The sequence below is a fragment of the Onthophagus taurus genome, chromosome 1 (assembly GCF_036711975.1).
Source record: "Onthophagus taurus isolate NC chromosome 1, IU_Otau_3.0, whole genome shotgun sequence".
Taxonomy (NCBI): domain Eukaryota; kingdom Metazoa; phylum Arthropoda; class Insecta; order Coleoptera; family Scarabaeidae; genus Onthophagus; species Onthophagus taurus.
In genome coordinates this window covers 12,596,559-12,614,669 of record NC_091966.1, presented here as the reverse complement: position 1 = coordinate 12,614,669, position 18,111 = coordinate 12,596,559, and the positions used below count along the sequence as shown (strand labels likewise).

The 18,111-nt window shown below is 31.6% G+C and overlaps 1 protein-coding gene across 1 annotated transcript in view; it reads left to right on the top strand.

The window, feature by feature from the left end:
- Window positions 1–3,958: 3,958 nt before the first annotated feature.
- The window catches only part of LOC111413790 (N-terminal amidohydrolase 1), a 51,943-nt gene continuing 37,790 nt past the window's right edge, over window positions 3,959–18,111 (top strand). The window contains exon 1 of the mRNA XM_023044899.2: window positions 3,959–4,241. The gene's annotated coding sequence lies outside the window, so the exon portion shown is untranslated. The remainder of the gene's footprint in view (window positions 4,242–18,111) is intronic.

Here is an 18,111-nt window from a genome sequence, read left to right as displayed (position 1 = left end):
TTTTTCTCACATTTCATTTTAAGATTGTTATGATATTTATAATAATATTTCAATGTTATTGTGGCTAAAAAAGTTTAATAATTAAACAACAATAATTATTATTGTTGTCTATTAGTATGTGATAATCGGGGTATAATTACACACTTTTTTCTAACACTGAAGTACGTAATTTACACTCAAGAAACGTTTACGGAACAAAATGCGTACCGAAGATACCTATTAAAATACACGAACACACGGCAGCCCTGTAATTTAAAAATTTGTATGACAGGTTAGATGAAACTGGTTAATTTCATCCAAAATGCAATATAAGTCATTACCTTTCCTGATGGGAGTAACTTTCTAGTACGTGTTAAGGAGAATCCTGGTGTATAAGTTGATTGCTAGCTATAACTGGATTGAGCAAGTCATCCATTCTGCGAATACTAAAAATAGAGAAGCTGCATCTTTACCACTTTAACTCTGTCAAGAATATTTTGAAACTAGAGTTTGCACGATTTAGTTACACTCAACAAAAATCCTTCGCTATTCATAAATAATCTTTTGTTTGTTGGCGAAGCAACATATTCATGTGACGTTGTTTTTAATTTTAGAAATTGTTATTGTTGGAAAAATTGTTATTGTTGGAAAAACAATTTTTAATCATTACATCTTGCCACAATTAATTAACTTATACAATACGTACTTAAATACGCAGTAAAAATAATGAACACACAATAATAATATTTTAGTTTACAATTCATAATTAATACAATTCATAATAACATAATTGTGATAACCATGAATGATATAATACCGTTAATATTTCAATAAACATATATTCGTTATCTTATAATACCTAACTGCCTAATCTCAAAAACGGAAATTTTAAATAGATTTAACAATAAGTAAGTTCTATTTCCTTTACTTAAAAAACGTTGATTGGTGGTCCATTGTAATTCATGTCTGATTTGTTATTATGGATAAATCCATGTTCATATTGTTCTTTTAACATTGGACAACTGTGTTGCACATAAATCTAAAGCGCCATATTTATTTCCAAACAACACAGCAAATCGATTACAACCCTGTGACAATACCATATAACAATACCAAAATGGTATGAACATAAAACTTTTTCCATTCTTAAATAAATCAATTATTTGATTAGGTTTATTTTATTTCCATCCGTGACACGTTATGATTAATATTCGTATTTTCGAAATTTGCGAAGAAAACAACGCATATATTTAAGATAAGATACTTGTGGTAGATAGACTTAAGTCACGGTCACTTTTGAGGAAATAGACCGTGGTTTTCATTGAGGACGTATTGCGGAAAATAACAAGTATCCTTAAATAACCCTTAAATATCATTACAAATATGGGTGACTGGAATAAATTAGAAATAACCAAAAAAGTAGGTTCATGCGTATTTTGCTTCTAGGAATTACAAGCTATGTATAGTAAATTGCCATGTACAGTAAATACATTGCAATAATCAATGTTGGACAAAAGATGGTAGAATTTACATACAGAGTAATGACATAAAACTTCTTATTGGGAATAGCGATGATCTAGATATGGTGCAGAAACGGTTAACTTAATCTTATTATTTGGACGATATGTTAGTAGTGATCACAAGGGGTGGGTGGAAGGTGGAACTATGAATTAATCTGACATAATTAGATTTTACTACGCAACATTAAAATATTCGCCGATATCTCAAATAATGATTCATGTTAGGTACATCTAGTATGCAAAAGAAAACATAGTTGTATTTGGATATCATATCAAGAAAAGGGACATGGGATTTTATAGGGAAACTAGAGATCCAAAAGATTTTATATTTGGCGCGTCGATATAGGGCAAAGATGTCTATTAAATATTAGGATCGAGATTCAAACAGTGGAATCTTTTAGACAATTAGGTTATACACATGCTGACATTAGATTATAACTTATTGAAAGCAGTACAGCTATTTCATTTCAGCTTTTTTCCGGAAGTTACTATCGGCCCAGTTAACGATGAACATGGAAAAAGCTTTCACTAGGAAATAACGTAGTTTGAGAAGCAATGTTATAGCAGATGAGAAGCCTTCAAATGAATGCTGCAACGACTCTGTATAAGAGAAACCCAGCCGCACAAAAAACATAAGTTTTTTTAAGGAAAAATAAAATTATGCCGTGCTTTTATTATAAAGCTATTTGTTATTAAGCCCGTCGAGGTTGTTTTCTAAACTGTATTATTAAAAGGGTTAAATATCATTGATAACTGACTATCCTCACCTATTCATAAAGAAAACATTCTTATACATTGTTTCCAAGTTAATTCTAATTCCAAGTTAATATTAAATCGTTAGGTACTAGTTATGCTTTACTTTTAACTCTGACTATTCAATTTAAGAACATAATGCCCTCCTAGTGTTAATATACCAGAGACACTTATTGAAGCTCACATTTTTGTACTATCATTTTGGAGCTTTCAAATCAACATAGCGACACACTTACAATGAATGCCTTTCCAGTATCAAATTCAGAAAAATTTAAAATTTGTTTGTGGAAATTGAGGTATACATATAACACTATTTTTTATTTGAGTAAATTCACTAGAAAGGAGTGAGCACCCCATTAAGAGTTGTATACCGGGAAATTCATATAACTCGCAATATATGAATGCTGTAACCATTATTATTATTATTATTGCTGCCGGGCTGAGGGGAGCGGCCCCTGGTTACCGCGACCTATAAGATCTAGTGTAACTTTAGCCCTCCAAAAGTTTAGGGCAAATCTAAGTCCTTGATGAACCTTAGTATTGCCCTGAGGTCTTGAACCTTTATGTCGGTATATGTCGAAAATTTTGTGTCTTAGACGGCTTCTGGCGACGCAATTGCACAAGTATATGTTCTGCTGTTTCTGACTCGTTGTTGCAAAGTCGACAAGTTTGATCCTCAGCTTGTCGGATGTGGAAGAGATGTTTATGGATGCATCTTTCTGTCCCTTCTGTAGGTTCAAAGCGGTGCAGAAGTTTATAGCAAGAGCTTCTGCTTGGAAAATTGTTATGTCCGAGCTGAGGGGCAGTTTATGCTGTGGCTATTTGGTCCACTGATACCTACTCCGGATCTAACTGTCTTTGAAGCATCAGTGTACCAGGCTAGGGCTCCTTTTTTTAAGGCAGTAACCATAGTTACGAAACTATTGTGCACTTGCACTATCCCACATAAAATGCAACATAACTTAATAGTACAGGCATTGGGTAGTTTTGCAAAGGCTTTATATCGCCAAAATTGTTTTGCTTGGATCTAAAATTTTTTATGTGAGCATGAAAAGAATATAAAACATTGCAAAAATAGAAAATGTCAAAAATTGCTTGTAATCAAAATTATTGTATGCCTGTAATCGTGTAATCTAAATGAATATGCTCAAATATTGAAAAAGGTGTTCCGCATATAAAAGAATTACTAAGTATACCTACACTTCAATATGATCATTATTTTAGTATAATTCTGAAATACATAATCTAGTGGAATTACATTGTTCTATAAAATATTTACTAAAGAATCATTTCAAATTGCGCCTTCAAAAATATGTTGTTGGCGAAATTTATGTAACTAGATCATCCTATACAATATACGATTTTGCATTTAAAATTCTTTGAATAACTCGGTTGATATTTCCTTATTCACAAACTGAAACGTTCTAAAGCTGAAAGAGAAAATGATCTTTCATGTAAGCATGACAGGTTTGTTTGTTGATACTTTAGATAGAGTGAGTGTAGACGACGCATCATCTCAAAGTTGTAGATTTAATGGAGATTCCGCGGGCGACGCAGAAAACATGCGCCTCAAGTATGCCAACCCTAATTGTTATTCCTCCTACCACCTCTGACTATGCCCATCATCTCATCTAGTTCTTCTCTCTTCGGCGGGTTGGCGGCGACGACGAGGAAAGGAAAAAGTCCCCTTCTCGGTGCGTTACAGTGGTCGCGCTGTTATCCTCTCTGTTCCCACATAAACCCGTTGTACTGTCAACTGATTCAGTGTTCGGGCACCAGCTGCTCTGGCAACAGGTCCGACGTCGAAGCGAACGAATCCCGCTCCAGAACAAGTGCGAACACGTGTGTGTCGCGATCATCATAAGACCACGGCAATCGACTTCAAACATTTCAGTGACTAACATTCAAAGTACTTTAACAGTTTCATGAAATTGTGAAGATTTTTTCAAAATCAATCCTTTTCAAAAATAGTACTGAAAAACGTTACCGGTAAGTTATTACTTATTATTCATAGTCGACAGAAATAAAAAAACGTTCATTATACGATCTCCAAGAAATATCGTTATTCACACAGTTACAGTCGCTTGAATGAAACTAATGAATAAAACTGTTCACGTGGACTCGTAATCTGAAATATCTCCGCTCCAAAATTAGAAATAACCAGATAGCGCCCCGTCATTCATGTTTATTTCTTTCAGTAGTTACGAAAATATTTTATCGTGGTTTTTACAATGTTTTATTTAAAAACTGGCTTGATAATTCGCGATTCTTATAAATTAATCATTGGCTAAACTGATAAACTAATCCAAATGTAACACTTATTATAAATTATTATATCAAATACACACATTAAAAAAAATTGTAATCACTTTTCGTGTTGATAATTTCAATAAATTAACTTTGATTCGATTTCGTTGCGAACATGTTTTTTATTCCGAAATTAATCACGTATTATTATGAGATTATACACATCGCAACCACAATCCACAGTTTTTTATGTACATACAATGAAACAAACAGATAATTCTTCGTTGTTCTTTGTAAAAAAAGAATAACAAAATTGTATTCTAGATGACATAAATTAAAGTAAATTTAATAATTTCTTGCTTAATTAAAGAATGAAGTAAGTGATTAGATGACTAATTCAATTTCTCAACATTAAACTTAGTGAACTAACAAGCAGCTTATATATGCTACTTCAACTAGATGACCAATCTATAATATAATACGATTTCTCTCCCGTTAAAGGACTTTTATATACAACTTTAAACGGTTTAAACGAACCCGTATATAACTCATTTCAAGTCATCAAGATAGAAACGAGCATTAAAGCACTCGTCGTTTTAAGCTAAGGTAACCTCTAATGAAAATGTCATTTTCCCCACCCAATCGATTATCCTGTTTGATAATAAAGTACAATAAAGATATCTTTGAGCGTGTTGTGGATGTCATAGCAGCCTTTCGCTTTCTTTTTGCCGTAAGTACTGATTAATATCGTGATCTGTATTTCTTTAAGTAAGCTTTAAGATGATCTTTCTTTTCAAAGGAGCCGGCAAATACGAATACATTAATTTCATGCCGTTTGCTTCTCGTGTGAACCTTAGTTGTCGTTGCATCTCTGCCAAGAAGAGAAGTGTTTGGGTACATGAAAGCAACAAGAACTGTAATGTTATCGTTTTAGTTATCTCAAAGTAGACGAGCTAACTCGGCTATAAATACATTTACGTTTATTAATTGTCGTTTGCGTAGAATCCTCACTGTGGTTAAGTTCATTTAACTGGATAAGGTGTGGGCACCTGAAGATGCTATATAGATTTTTTTGTAAATTCCAAACGTCTATTCGCATTTTCTTGTCTTATTATGTTTATTGTTAATGAAGAAAGGATACCGGTGATGAACGGCCGATGTATCTCCGAGTACCGTAAAATGTGCTTTTGTTAAGCTTGGTCTATGGGAATGAGGTTTGAATGAAATTGTCAGTTTATCATGATCAAGGTGTGGATTAAGTGTAGGTTTCATCTTTTGAGCAACACATTTAAAATTGTAGTGTTTTAATTTTGATCAATTTATTTTAAAATGTGTGTCATAACTTTACCAGGAATTAAATGATGTAAATTATTTAAAATTTGATAAATAATAATTTAGTAAATTGCTATCTCATGTGTTTACATATTTATCTTATTTTCTTATCTATGTAACTGTAGTTTTGTTGTAAATCATTTAATTATAAACAGAATGAATATATGGAGTGTTATTATCAAATCGTGAACTTTAATTTATACTTGCAATTCCTCTATAACAACGACACTATCGGCTAAAATCTTAAATCAAAGTATATTAACACTTTTTATTTCTAATTTAATGTTAAGTATTTAAGTTAATCATTTAATTAAATTTACAATTAACAAGAAAATTATCATGTCCTGCTAATTGCAAATTAATTGAGGACATAAATTTTAACGAGACGTTTGAGGTTAATGATCTTTACAAAATTATATTTGAACTAACTTTGGATTAAGCTATGCGTCTTTTAAAAAAGAGTTTGTCGTTTCCGATGCCATGTTGCAACCTTCTGCAGAAACAAATTCAAAGTGATGAATCGGTTAGAGTTTGACAATATATACATGAAGAGATAATTAATAATCAATTAACACTAATTCCTGTCTAATTCTTAAATAAGTTATTTTTGTCAAATCCGTGTGGAGAAGGTGTCGTTGAGTTAACTACCATCTTCTATGTGCGACTGAGTTCTTAGCTGTTCTTTCCTTTGGAAATAATAGATGGATATGTATGGTGTGTCTCTCTTTATGGCAATGCTCTGCGACTGCTTTATATCGTTGTGTTTCTCGATGTTACGTGCAATTTGGCCAACGTAATACTTCCCGCAATACTATGATAACTAGAGCTCGTATTTTTATGCAGCCAAATTATAGGAAATATGCGCCTAAATATACAAGCTTTTTATTCAAAATTTGCAAAAAATAAGCAAAAATATGTGGAAATATGCAAACATATACCTTTCTTATAGTTGTTATCAATCTATTTCTATCACATTTTTATATATGTTTTGCATTTTTCACATATTGTTCTATTTATTTTCTTCCTCTCACACGTTATCTTAAAAAAGAATAATTAAAAAAGTTAGCCATAGATACTCTAACAGATGAAAATTTAATTCTGAGACTATCAAACAGATTCGTATTTTTTATTGTCGATTGTCTAAAAACATATGTGAAAACATATTCCAAGAAGATGGAACATCAAATTTAATATTGTTTTATTTAGTTTTAATTTAACAGTTCTCCATTTTTTTTTAACTGCTAGTGTAAAAGTCTATGAGAAATACAATTTCGGAACAAACCATTAGCAACTCCTCTGAAAACTCTAATTTTTAACTTAAATCTTTGGCTAAAACGCTACGACATAATTTTTAAAAAAATACTTACAACTTCATTGCCCAAGTTTTACAAAATAATTCTTCATTATTTAAATTTAGGTCGGGATAACTTTTTATCCACTGGGACACAAGACACGATATCACTTTAGGCATTGTTGTTATAGATTGGTAGATTAATGTTCACTCACACTGAACACAGCCACAGTAACTATGGTTGGGGATTTCCTTAAACTTAAACTCAATAGCGCTAGGGATTCCCCGCATGTTTCTGTGAATCGTTGTAGACAAGAAACCAAACCGCAATTAAAAAATATCCTGTATTGTGCTTTAAACTAAAAGGTATGTTCGCATATTTAAAAATCACGCAGTCATTATATTTATTTTATTAAGCAACAAGAAACAAATCTAGTAAAATGACAAAATATGCGAAAATATGCAGTAAAAGGCCAATCAAAAAAATTGTAAAAATATGCAAAATATGCAATTTTTTTATTGTACCATCTGCCTTATTTTTATGTAAATATTCCAGAAAATAAAGAAGATGCATTTTGCATAAAATCCGAGCCCTAATGATAACCAATAAACTCCTGCTCCGTTTAATACGGTTAGTTTGTCTTTAGCTACTGGAAAAGCGTGCCGAATTTTGCTGATCTCGCCGTATCATACCATATCGTTCTTCTTCAGGCACCTCGGAATACGCTCCATCACACTTGAAACATAAAGGAGGGAGATAAAACCGGGCTGGTGCAGTACTTCCCGTGCCTTCCCTCTGCTTGCGATTTTTGGTCGCTCGTTCATATTCTTCTTCTTTCTTTTTAGATTCCTTGATTCTACTTTTAAGAGCAATTATTCTCAGTAACTTTCTTGAACATTTTTAATCGATCTTTGTTTAATAATTATTTTAAAAGCAGTATTACCCCAATCCAACACATATAACGTAGGAGACGTCATAATTCGACATGCTCACTTGTTATGATCAATTTAGAACTTGAAATTTAAAATCAGCGAGCCATGCAACAATAACTCTGTTTACCAATGTTATACACAGTATTATTTAAATACATATAAGTAACTGGTACCTAGAACATTTTGTGTTCTTTGGATCACTGCCAAGTCTTTAAAATTCATATTGTAGGGATTTTACATCCTGACCTTTCAATCTAACCGATTTTCAAGATACTGGAAGTAAACTACAACTTCGACGTTTTAAAATTGTATTGTTTTTATTTTATATTCTGATTCTCTACTAAAAAGTTCCAGATATTTGCAAATGGAACGTCATTACTAACATCGATTTATCTTATACAGGCTGTTCTAAAATGTAACTACTATATATTCATTGCAAAAAAAATCAAATATCTTGTATGGAACACGCCATATTTGATTAGTCCAATAAATACAGAACTTAACTGTTAAAAAAACTGCAGCATATCTCAAAATAAGCTCATTATTATGTCAAGTTATGTTACTTAAAGTTTAAGAAGAGTCTTATTTTTATCGGAAATTAAAATCCCAATATAATTTGAAACATTTTCTTGGAATTTACAAGAATTTAGAGCTCGTTCGAAGTTGGATTCGATCGTTGACCATAAAACAATTTCTACATATCTTTATATAACCCCACACAACTAAAATCTGATAGTGTCAAATTCAGAACATGTAATAAGAAGTATGCTACATTATTTAAACTAACGAAACTGCAGCTATAGTCTACAGCATGTGACCACCTTGAACTTAATTTAGGTCGAAATATCAGGATATATAATCTCAACAATCCAAATTTCATCGACGTAACAATGCTAGAACTCAAAAAACATTATTTAATTGTTTCATGATTTCAACTATAATCGTTTAAACAACATAATTATTTATCTCTATTTGAAATATGAACTTGATATGAAAAAGATTAGATGTGTGTTCAGGAATATAGTCCATACCAGAAGTACTGCGAATGACACATCACATAAAAACGTACGAAAAAGCAGAATCTATACCACATGCGGAAAATAATAGCGAAAATCGATTAGTTTTTAACGTTACTTCATTGGTTGTCAAAACCGGATGTTCTTTATTACAATGGATATATCATACGGAAATGGTACGAGAATTTTGCCAAATTCAGTATTACTAGATAATCTATTATTCTTCGTATAAAAACGTATTTTGCAATGACTTGAGTATTGAAATCAAATTGCCTAGAACGACAGTTGCATTTTATACAAACATTTTAAGGTCGACTGTAAAATAATCACTACAGCTGATAGTATGGGACAAATTAGAATACTAAGCTGTATTTTGATACTTTTATGATGAATTGATATTTTGACATTGTTTGTGTACTCTGTTACGCAACTTTCAAAAATAATATTTTGATCTACATAAAACTTGAGTGACGCCTATTTCTAACATAACTGTTTTAATTTAAATTAAAGTAATTGTTTGTAATAACTGATACAAAAAGAGTTTAACGTTCTGATTTTAATAATATACCGTATTTCTTTATTTGTAAAATGCACAAAGTTTAAACGAAAAATAAGATTTTATATATTTGCATCGAAAAAAAGTGAACAAAGTAAAGCACTTTTTATTTCAAAACTAATAATTTTATTTAGAAATGAATATTTAGGTGGGAGTTTAAAAAGCGAATTTTTAGGGACGTATTACATTTCACAGTTTTACAAGGAAGAAAAAGTTTTCCTTTTCTTCAAAAAAACGATGACACATTTCTTCAAAAGAGGTCTTTGTTATTATTTCCTAGTTGTGAGCCTACAAAGATTCCTTGTTCTAATTCCTTCAAGATTTTCATTATTCAACAATTGAAAGAAAATCGTGACTGTTTCAGACAACAGTGCCAATTTGTAAATGGAATGTTTTGAGGTCGCAAACAAACAACTTCATTTCTAATGTACCTTTGTCCAGCAAAACTACGAGTCGAAGAGCATCGGTTAGGATCTCTATGGCTAATTAATGGAAAAATAATACGGAATTTATCTACGAATTATTGACACTGGACCCTTTGTATATGATACTCTAACATTTGAGGATAAAGGATGAAGACTTATTTGAGATGCTTGATAAGTTTATAATCAAAAATGTTTGATAATCAGCGCTTATTCGTTGATAACCACCTGTTGCTATGTACTCATTGTATCATCCACAATGAACTTCCATCATGAGCTTTCAATTGAATTTTTTCTATCTCCACGCAATTTTAAATCTTCTAGAGAAGATTGCTACGTTTAGGAATAAGGTAAAACTGTAAAAAAGAAAATGGCAATTATTTTTATGAATTATACAAATACGTCGGCTCTTACAAAGTTATTATTTTATAAGAATTCCTTTATATAAGATCCAAGATAGAAAACAAAACCTAGTTTTTTCCGATTTAGTGAAATGTTGGCTAACAAACCTTACTTCTCATTTTTAATAAATATATGGTAATTACCAAACATAGTTATAGTTTGATGACTTTCATATGTCTTCGTATGAGATACCTTTGTAAAATGCATTCAATAATTTTTTGTTGTTACTAAAAAGTATTATAACAATATATCACAATATTTGATATTAACATTTAAAATAATTAAATAAAAATGAATTAATACAGAATAAATTCAGATATCACAATTAATCTGATTCAGCGGAGCCATTTTTTGCTCTGTCTGATAATGTTTCTTTTAGTAGCAATGAAAGATCCAAGACAATCAGGAGATGAGTCATAAAATCTTCACAAGTGTTTTGCCCGGATGTTTTATGGGTTTAATTTAATCAGTTTATTCGAAAACACATAAATGAAGTAAGTACCTCAAGGAAATCTATTATGTCTACCCCGTGAATAAGTGGCAAGATTAATATTTTGTCTTGGTGAAATTACTTTTAACATGATGAAAAGATTTCTGCTAAAAATTGCCTTGCAGTGTTCCTATTATTGGAATTTCCAAATCTCCTTGCTTAAGACAATCCATTGTTAACCCATCTGGATTTTGAAGGCCAATTGCATTATTTTCTTTTCTTTTTCAAATAGGAGTCTTTTTTCGGAATTTTTAATTTTGCATATTTTAACTAGCAATTCATTAGCAGTATGAAACATTCAAAAATTCTTATACAGGTATGGTGAGAGAAAAATTTACGAAAATTTTCGAAATTTTTTGTTTGTGTATGGCTCGGTTTTAAAACACTCATACAACAAGTTGTGTTGAACGTTTTTGTCAAAATATTACACATACTACCGTCAACTAGTGTCAAAATAAACTCACAAGACACATGAAGCTCAAAATAATTGACAGACACTCTATAATTTGTTTTATTTCGAATTTTATTTGTTGGGATTTATATTGTAGGATTAGAATTTATGCCTCATAGAATTTAGTATTTATTGAAACATATGATTTGATCCGCATATAAATAATAAGACTCAAGGTACTCAATGTCCCATAACCATTCTCAAATATGGACTCAAACAAATATGTCCATTTTTGCTTTCGATATTGACTAACCCACTAACGTCTACCTTAGCCCTCATACTTACATTTACAAATCAGAGCAGCTTTTGTATACTTATTTATGTGAATCAATTTTAAATTACTATATTTATTAAAACATCATCTAGGTTGACAACTACACTGTAGCTATCATATTATGTAGAATAAACTGAAACTGGCTTAATGAATTGAGATCTGAGATCAAGTAAAAAACCTTAAACTTTAATATGTTTAATACTTCTGTTGTTAAGGTTTTGATTAATGGCAAAAAATTTGATATTACTCTGAATCACTACTAACTAACTATGTAGCAAGACCTTTTATCTGTTTAGTTTGCGTTGGGTGGCAAATATAAAAAGTTAGTGACGTGATCTTGGCAATTTAATATCCATTAATATCTAAGGAATCCACCTGACTTCTTGTGAATCGTTCACTATGTCCTGCTCGATTCACATAGTAACCAGTTAGTCTATTATAGAAACTTCGTAGAAAATTATGATCAATGTCAGTATCAGTTTGCGGTTTTTTAATAAGTGTGATTCATCTGCGATAATCTCATATTCTTCGTATCTAATGAAAAATACTTTAATCTATCCTTCATTACTTCTTTTATTATTATTACTATTTCCGTTTATTTTGTAATAGTAAGTTCAGATATGTTTGCATTCATTTTCTCGTTTATGAGAGGTTTACGAACAAGCAAATAAACCTATTCTAAATTTTTGAGATCAAAACTCGATAAGTAGATATTTTCACCTTATACATCACTTTATAATCCGGCTAATACTCGAAGATACTCAAAAATTGGCCATTTGATGTATTTTTATACATATTTTTATCAAATTCTCGTAATAAATAATAACTTTTTCAATATGATAAAAGCTATCAATTAAGTTGTTTGGCCATATTATCTACACCATCAATATACATTATGTATAGGTCATCAAAAAAAATTTGTTTTTCTGCTTAATCTGGATCTTTATTATCTATATTGGGATAAATATTGTGACTCACTCAGTAGATATAGTTAATACTGTTATGAAATATTTTGAGATACAAACTTATCCTGTTTATCAAAATGATTCTATGATTCTAACAAACAAAAAAATTATGTAAATCATATACACAAAAGTTTTGAATCATTTATGGACTATGACATCATTGCAAAAATTATGAATCACACCAATCAAAAAGCTAATGCAAATAACGCTGTTAGTTCTTAATTGTGGAACGCAATTTTCATTGAAATATATGCATTTTTAGGAGTTTTATTGCTATCTTATTGCAGTTTATTTAATTTGACAAATGTTCATAAATAAATAATGTGGAAGAAGTTCCAAAATCACCTTTACGTATATTAAAAATTATTTTTTGTAATTCAATACTACTTTATGTAATTTCAACACCAGAAATATTGTATTGTAAAAGATTCTGAACTGTATACCATACATGGAAAATCGAATTTATAGCAACCAATACCCTACATGTTTCACGTTTTACCGTTCCGTTTACACTTCATTCCGCAGTAGAAAACCAGTACGAACCGATACCCGGTCGGTTTCTTCTTATTCTTATCATAACAGCTTCCCCCGCGATATATCTCGGACTGCCGGCGTAGCACCGTATATTTATAGTGACATCCATACAATAATACAAGTGTGCTTTACCGGAATACACCCGCCAGTAAACGGAGAGGAAAGAAAAACAATGCCCGTACTGGACGAACAAAAGGACTCACGGTTGCCCACTCATAGATCTCTTTGGAGAGACCTTTCTTAGCATTGTTGTCCACTTCGTTTGCCCGGTGATCCAGATCGCCAAAAGAGAAAAAAACTTCAAGGATGAGTTATGACCACGATTCGTTAATAAATAAATATTATGGACTGTATTATATTCATATCTAAATTATTTAATTTTCTTCTTATACATATAACATTTTTCTAAATATAAATATTATTATTTAGAAGTAAGGTTTTTCTATTCTTGAGACGTTGTAATTGTACTACTTGTTGAGTGGTATATAGCGCCAATAACGTGAACATTACATCCAATTAAACACGCACGGATCGGTCATCTTGGCGTTACACATACGTCGAAGTCTAAACAGCAACCGTCGACGTCTCTAAATGGACGGTTGTGCGGCCGAAGGGGGCAGATTCACGGGCGATGTTGTCATCACTTGGCGCTCGGCCGCTTGTCGGATTTGATTATTCCCCTTAATTAAGCACGTTAGCCGGTATACGCGCTCGTCGGCCCGGATTATTATAACTGCCCGACAATCGTTTGCTCGCCGACGGCAAATTGCCACATTAAACGCTCTGCTGAATTGCCGATCTTCGTGAAACTCGTGACTTAACAACAGGAAATGCTCTTTCACACCTCTATTTACTTTTTTCCAGCAGCATCAGTATTTACCAATTGGTTGCTTGCGTGCATTATTACATTATATTAGTCTTTTTTAGAGCTTATCCAAGTAAATATAATATTAATAAACTAACGGCAGCAAATTAAGCTCTTTTTCAGCGAAATAATGAATTCGTGTAAAAATAAGTGGGAATGAAGTGTAGGCTGTAGGGTGAAAAATAAAAAAAAAACATACGATTTAACAGACATGCAAATTGATTAAGTAATGATGTAAGCGTTGCCGAGTCATTGATATCGTTGTGAACTAACCAACGATTAAGTTAAGATATATTACATCATTATTAAAAGGTTACATACAGACAAATAGTAACGGATGTCTTAATTATAAACCAACTTCCCACAGGTAGTAATCATAGAATGGTACGAGCAAAGCTAATCAATATACAAAAAAAAACGCGGGAGATAATATGAGCCAAAAAAGCACGACATCGACCTAGACCTAGACTTAAGAAACGAGCGAGTGAGTATCAAAAAGAACTGGAAAGGAGCCTATGTTATTATAAAGTACGAGAAAGCGACACCCTGGAACAAATAAATACCATGATAAGCAAGGTAATGATAAAATCCATAACGAGATGGATAGCGAAACCTCAACTAATTACGAGGAAACATAAACTAGCAAAAGAAGGCAAAAGAGGAACAATAGAATATAGGACATAAAATAAAAATATTCGAAGATATAATGGAAAAGAAATGGATAGTGAATGTTGAATCAGAAGAAATAGAGAAAGCTATTGATGAAATGAAACTAAATCGAGCATGGGGGAGGCGACAATATTATACCTGAGTTGGTAAAATAGTTTTACTATTTTAGGAGGAGAAGTTTTACTAGATTATCTTAGGATACTGCTTAACAAATGCCTCAACGATCGGATGACACCATAAGATTGGGAGAATGCCATACTATCGATCAATCAGTGTTTTGTAGCAAGTACATAAATTGCTCATGAAAGTAAGAAATTCACGGCTAACGAACAAATTCCATAATACAGAGCAAGCAAGCGTCACGAAATACTTGCGTCATAAAAAAATCTCTAAAAATATAGCAAAGATCTATACTTAGCGGTTATTGATTATAATAAGGCGACAGTAACTGCACTGGAAAATTGTAGAATTGATTCAAGATATACTGAACTTATTGAAAACATCTATAAGAGAGCAACGAGTACAATTAAGTTTCACACAGAAGCGGAAAGAATCAAGCTGGAAAGAGACATAAGACAAGGAAGTCCCATTTTACCGAAGTTATTCACATTAGTACTAGAAAATATAATTAGAAAACTACATTAGAAAAACCGAGGAATTTGCTTCGAATTACAAAGACTAAATAATCTAAGATACGCAGATGATGTAGTAGACATAGCAGATGATTCAAAAAAACTGGAAATAATGATATATGAACTAAAGGAAAAGTCAGAAGAAATAGGGTCAATGAATATGAGTAAAACAAAGATTATGAAAAGAACAACACAACTCAATAATACACTTATTTGCTTAACCGGAACCGCTACAGAAGAGGCAGAAGACTATACATATCTAGGACAAAACATAGCAGATAAGACAGAGCAAATACAAACGACGGATCTGAATCTGAGAATAAGACTGGCGTGGACAGCGTTCGGCAGGCAATTCAAAATTTATATGAAGGTAAAGGTATTAAAACAGTGTATAACCCTGATCTTGACACATGATGCTGATATGAGTACTCACCAAGATATTCATGAGTACGATATACGAAACGCTACATGAAACGAGCCATATACGAATAGGATAAAAAAATCACTAGAATAGATAAGACAGCGCAACAAGATGAAAGACGTGATGAATACAATATTGAATGCGACATGGCGTTAAGCGGACCATATTGCTGGGATGGAGAGAACAAGATGGATAAAAAAAACAACAAAATGGAAACCGTAAGGAGAAAAAAGAAACCTAGTCTCATTTTCTAAATTCTAAAAGATCCATAATATTAGAGGTATTATTAATGTTAAGGGATAAGTAATATAAAGTAGTCCTCTAAAGTTTTTTAATAATTAATTTTATTTACTTGGTACCGGTTTCGACATAGAAAGATGTCATCATCAGCCAAATAGTCATATAGTTAAAAAATCACGCTGAACAAACACAATTCTAAGTTAATATAAGACATTTTTCCAAAAGATACACGAAAATAACTATTTTCAACAAGGCACAATACCGTATACAATTGAACCCTGAATACGACTGATCTCATTTTGTGCTGATACAACGTTATTAGCAAACACCTAGGGTCAACATGAATGCAACGATCTCAGCATCTCAAGATTAAAATGTGTTTAAACCTGTTTTCAGTACTTTTACATGGTATGGAAAAAAGAACAAAGAAAAATTGTCAACACAAATAAAATCAGAAAACTGCAATATTCTGGTCACGTGATACGGTGGCAGAAATGCTTACTTTTACAAACTATTATTCAAGGGAAAATTACACAATAAGGTGTAAGAAGGCACATACCCTGAATGAATAACCTAAGACAACAGTAGTACAACAGTTGTTCAGTGCAATTGTTTAGAGCTGCAACATCGACAGTGAAAATTGCTATGATAATGCCAACTTTCTTAAAGGAGACGGCATATAAAGAAGAAGAAAAGAAAAAGTACAGTTTCTAAAAAAAGATCATTTCTTGAGCATCACGCCATTCGCGTATGTTGTAGTTGTTTATTGTACAAGCCAGGTGTCGAGTTTGGCATAATGTTAAAAATAGTTGAAATGTATTCAGAAGGATTCAAAACGTATGGAATTCATCAAAATCATGAGTCTATTTTTTTGCACGATTTATAATACTTTCTCTTTGTACATGCCTTTACAACTATCATCAGTTACCCTGGTTACTTACTATGCATTTATATTAACCACTTTCAGAATATTTACCTGAAATCAGCATATTCTTATACTACTTTTAATAGGAGTAGAAATTAAAATACACTTGAAAGATATAGATGGCAGCGTAGATGATGATAACTTTTTTGATAAAATAAATAGGTTCTGAGTTTTTTGTTACAAGTTAAATATCTCGATATATTGAAAACAACAAAGTACACCAAGTGAAACTGAAAGAAACTGAAGAATCTCGATTGACCCATATATGACTCGATGATGTAAATCTTTCCAAACTTCCATTATTATATCAATCTAATTCAAGCGAAATTTTTGTTAAACAATTCAAAACTAAATTCGACTATGCCCAATAATTATAAAGAAAATCATTAAAAATCACCAAGAGATTAATTTTGATTCAATTTGCTCAAAAATTACGGAAACTCAAACCCAATGTGTTTGAGTTGTGTTGTTCTAAAACATCTTGTTTATTCTCAGTGCATTCTGCCTTATCACCACTTATGCATACTTGTGAGTACAGACTTCACGAATGGATCTGATATTTTAAAAATTATTCTAAAAATTCATACATCCTGAATTATTAAAGTATAGTAAAACCTCGATACAAAATATTTTTAAGTCATACTATTAATATTAACTATTTAATACATCAATCTATACCATATATAAATCAAGGACAGTAGTTCTAGTTTTAATTGTTACTCAGCGCTAGATTGTTGTCTATTTTTATTGAACTAAAAGTTGAACTAACACTAGACCTAGAACTAGATCCATTCGGGTTTAGCCGTATCTTTTAAGACAGATAAATCCAAATGTTTCTAGTTCAAGGTCTAGTGTTAGTTCTAATGCTAGTATCAGTTCTAGTTTTAGTTGTTATTCAGCTTTAGATTGTTTCATTTTTTATCCTTAAAGATTAAAGTGTGATATTTTCTGTTATATCTAGGATTTATGTTAAAAAATTAACTATACTCATTTAAATTTATACTGATAACTCGTATATTCTAAATGTAAACAGAATAAATAATTCCTTGAGTGAATTTCCATCAATAAACACATTCTTATCTCGTAGTTGTACCTTGATGTGTAATTGAAGTAAAGAGAAACCCGTTCGTTGTGGCAAAAACAAGTTTCAGTATAACGCAATAACATCGTCCAAATGGTTGCGGTCTCTGGTCG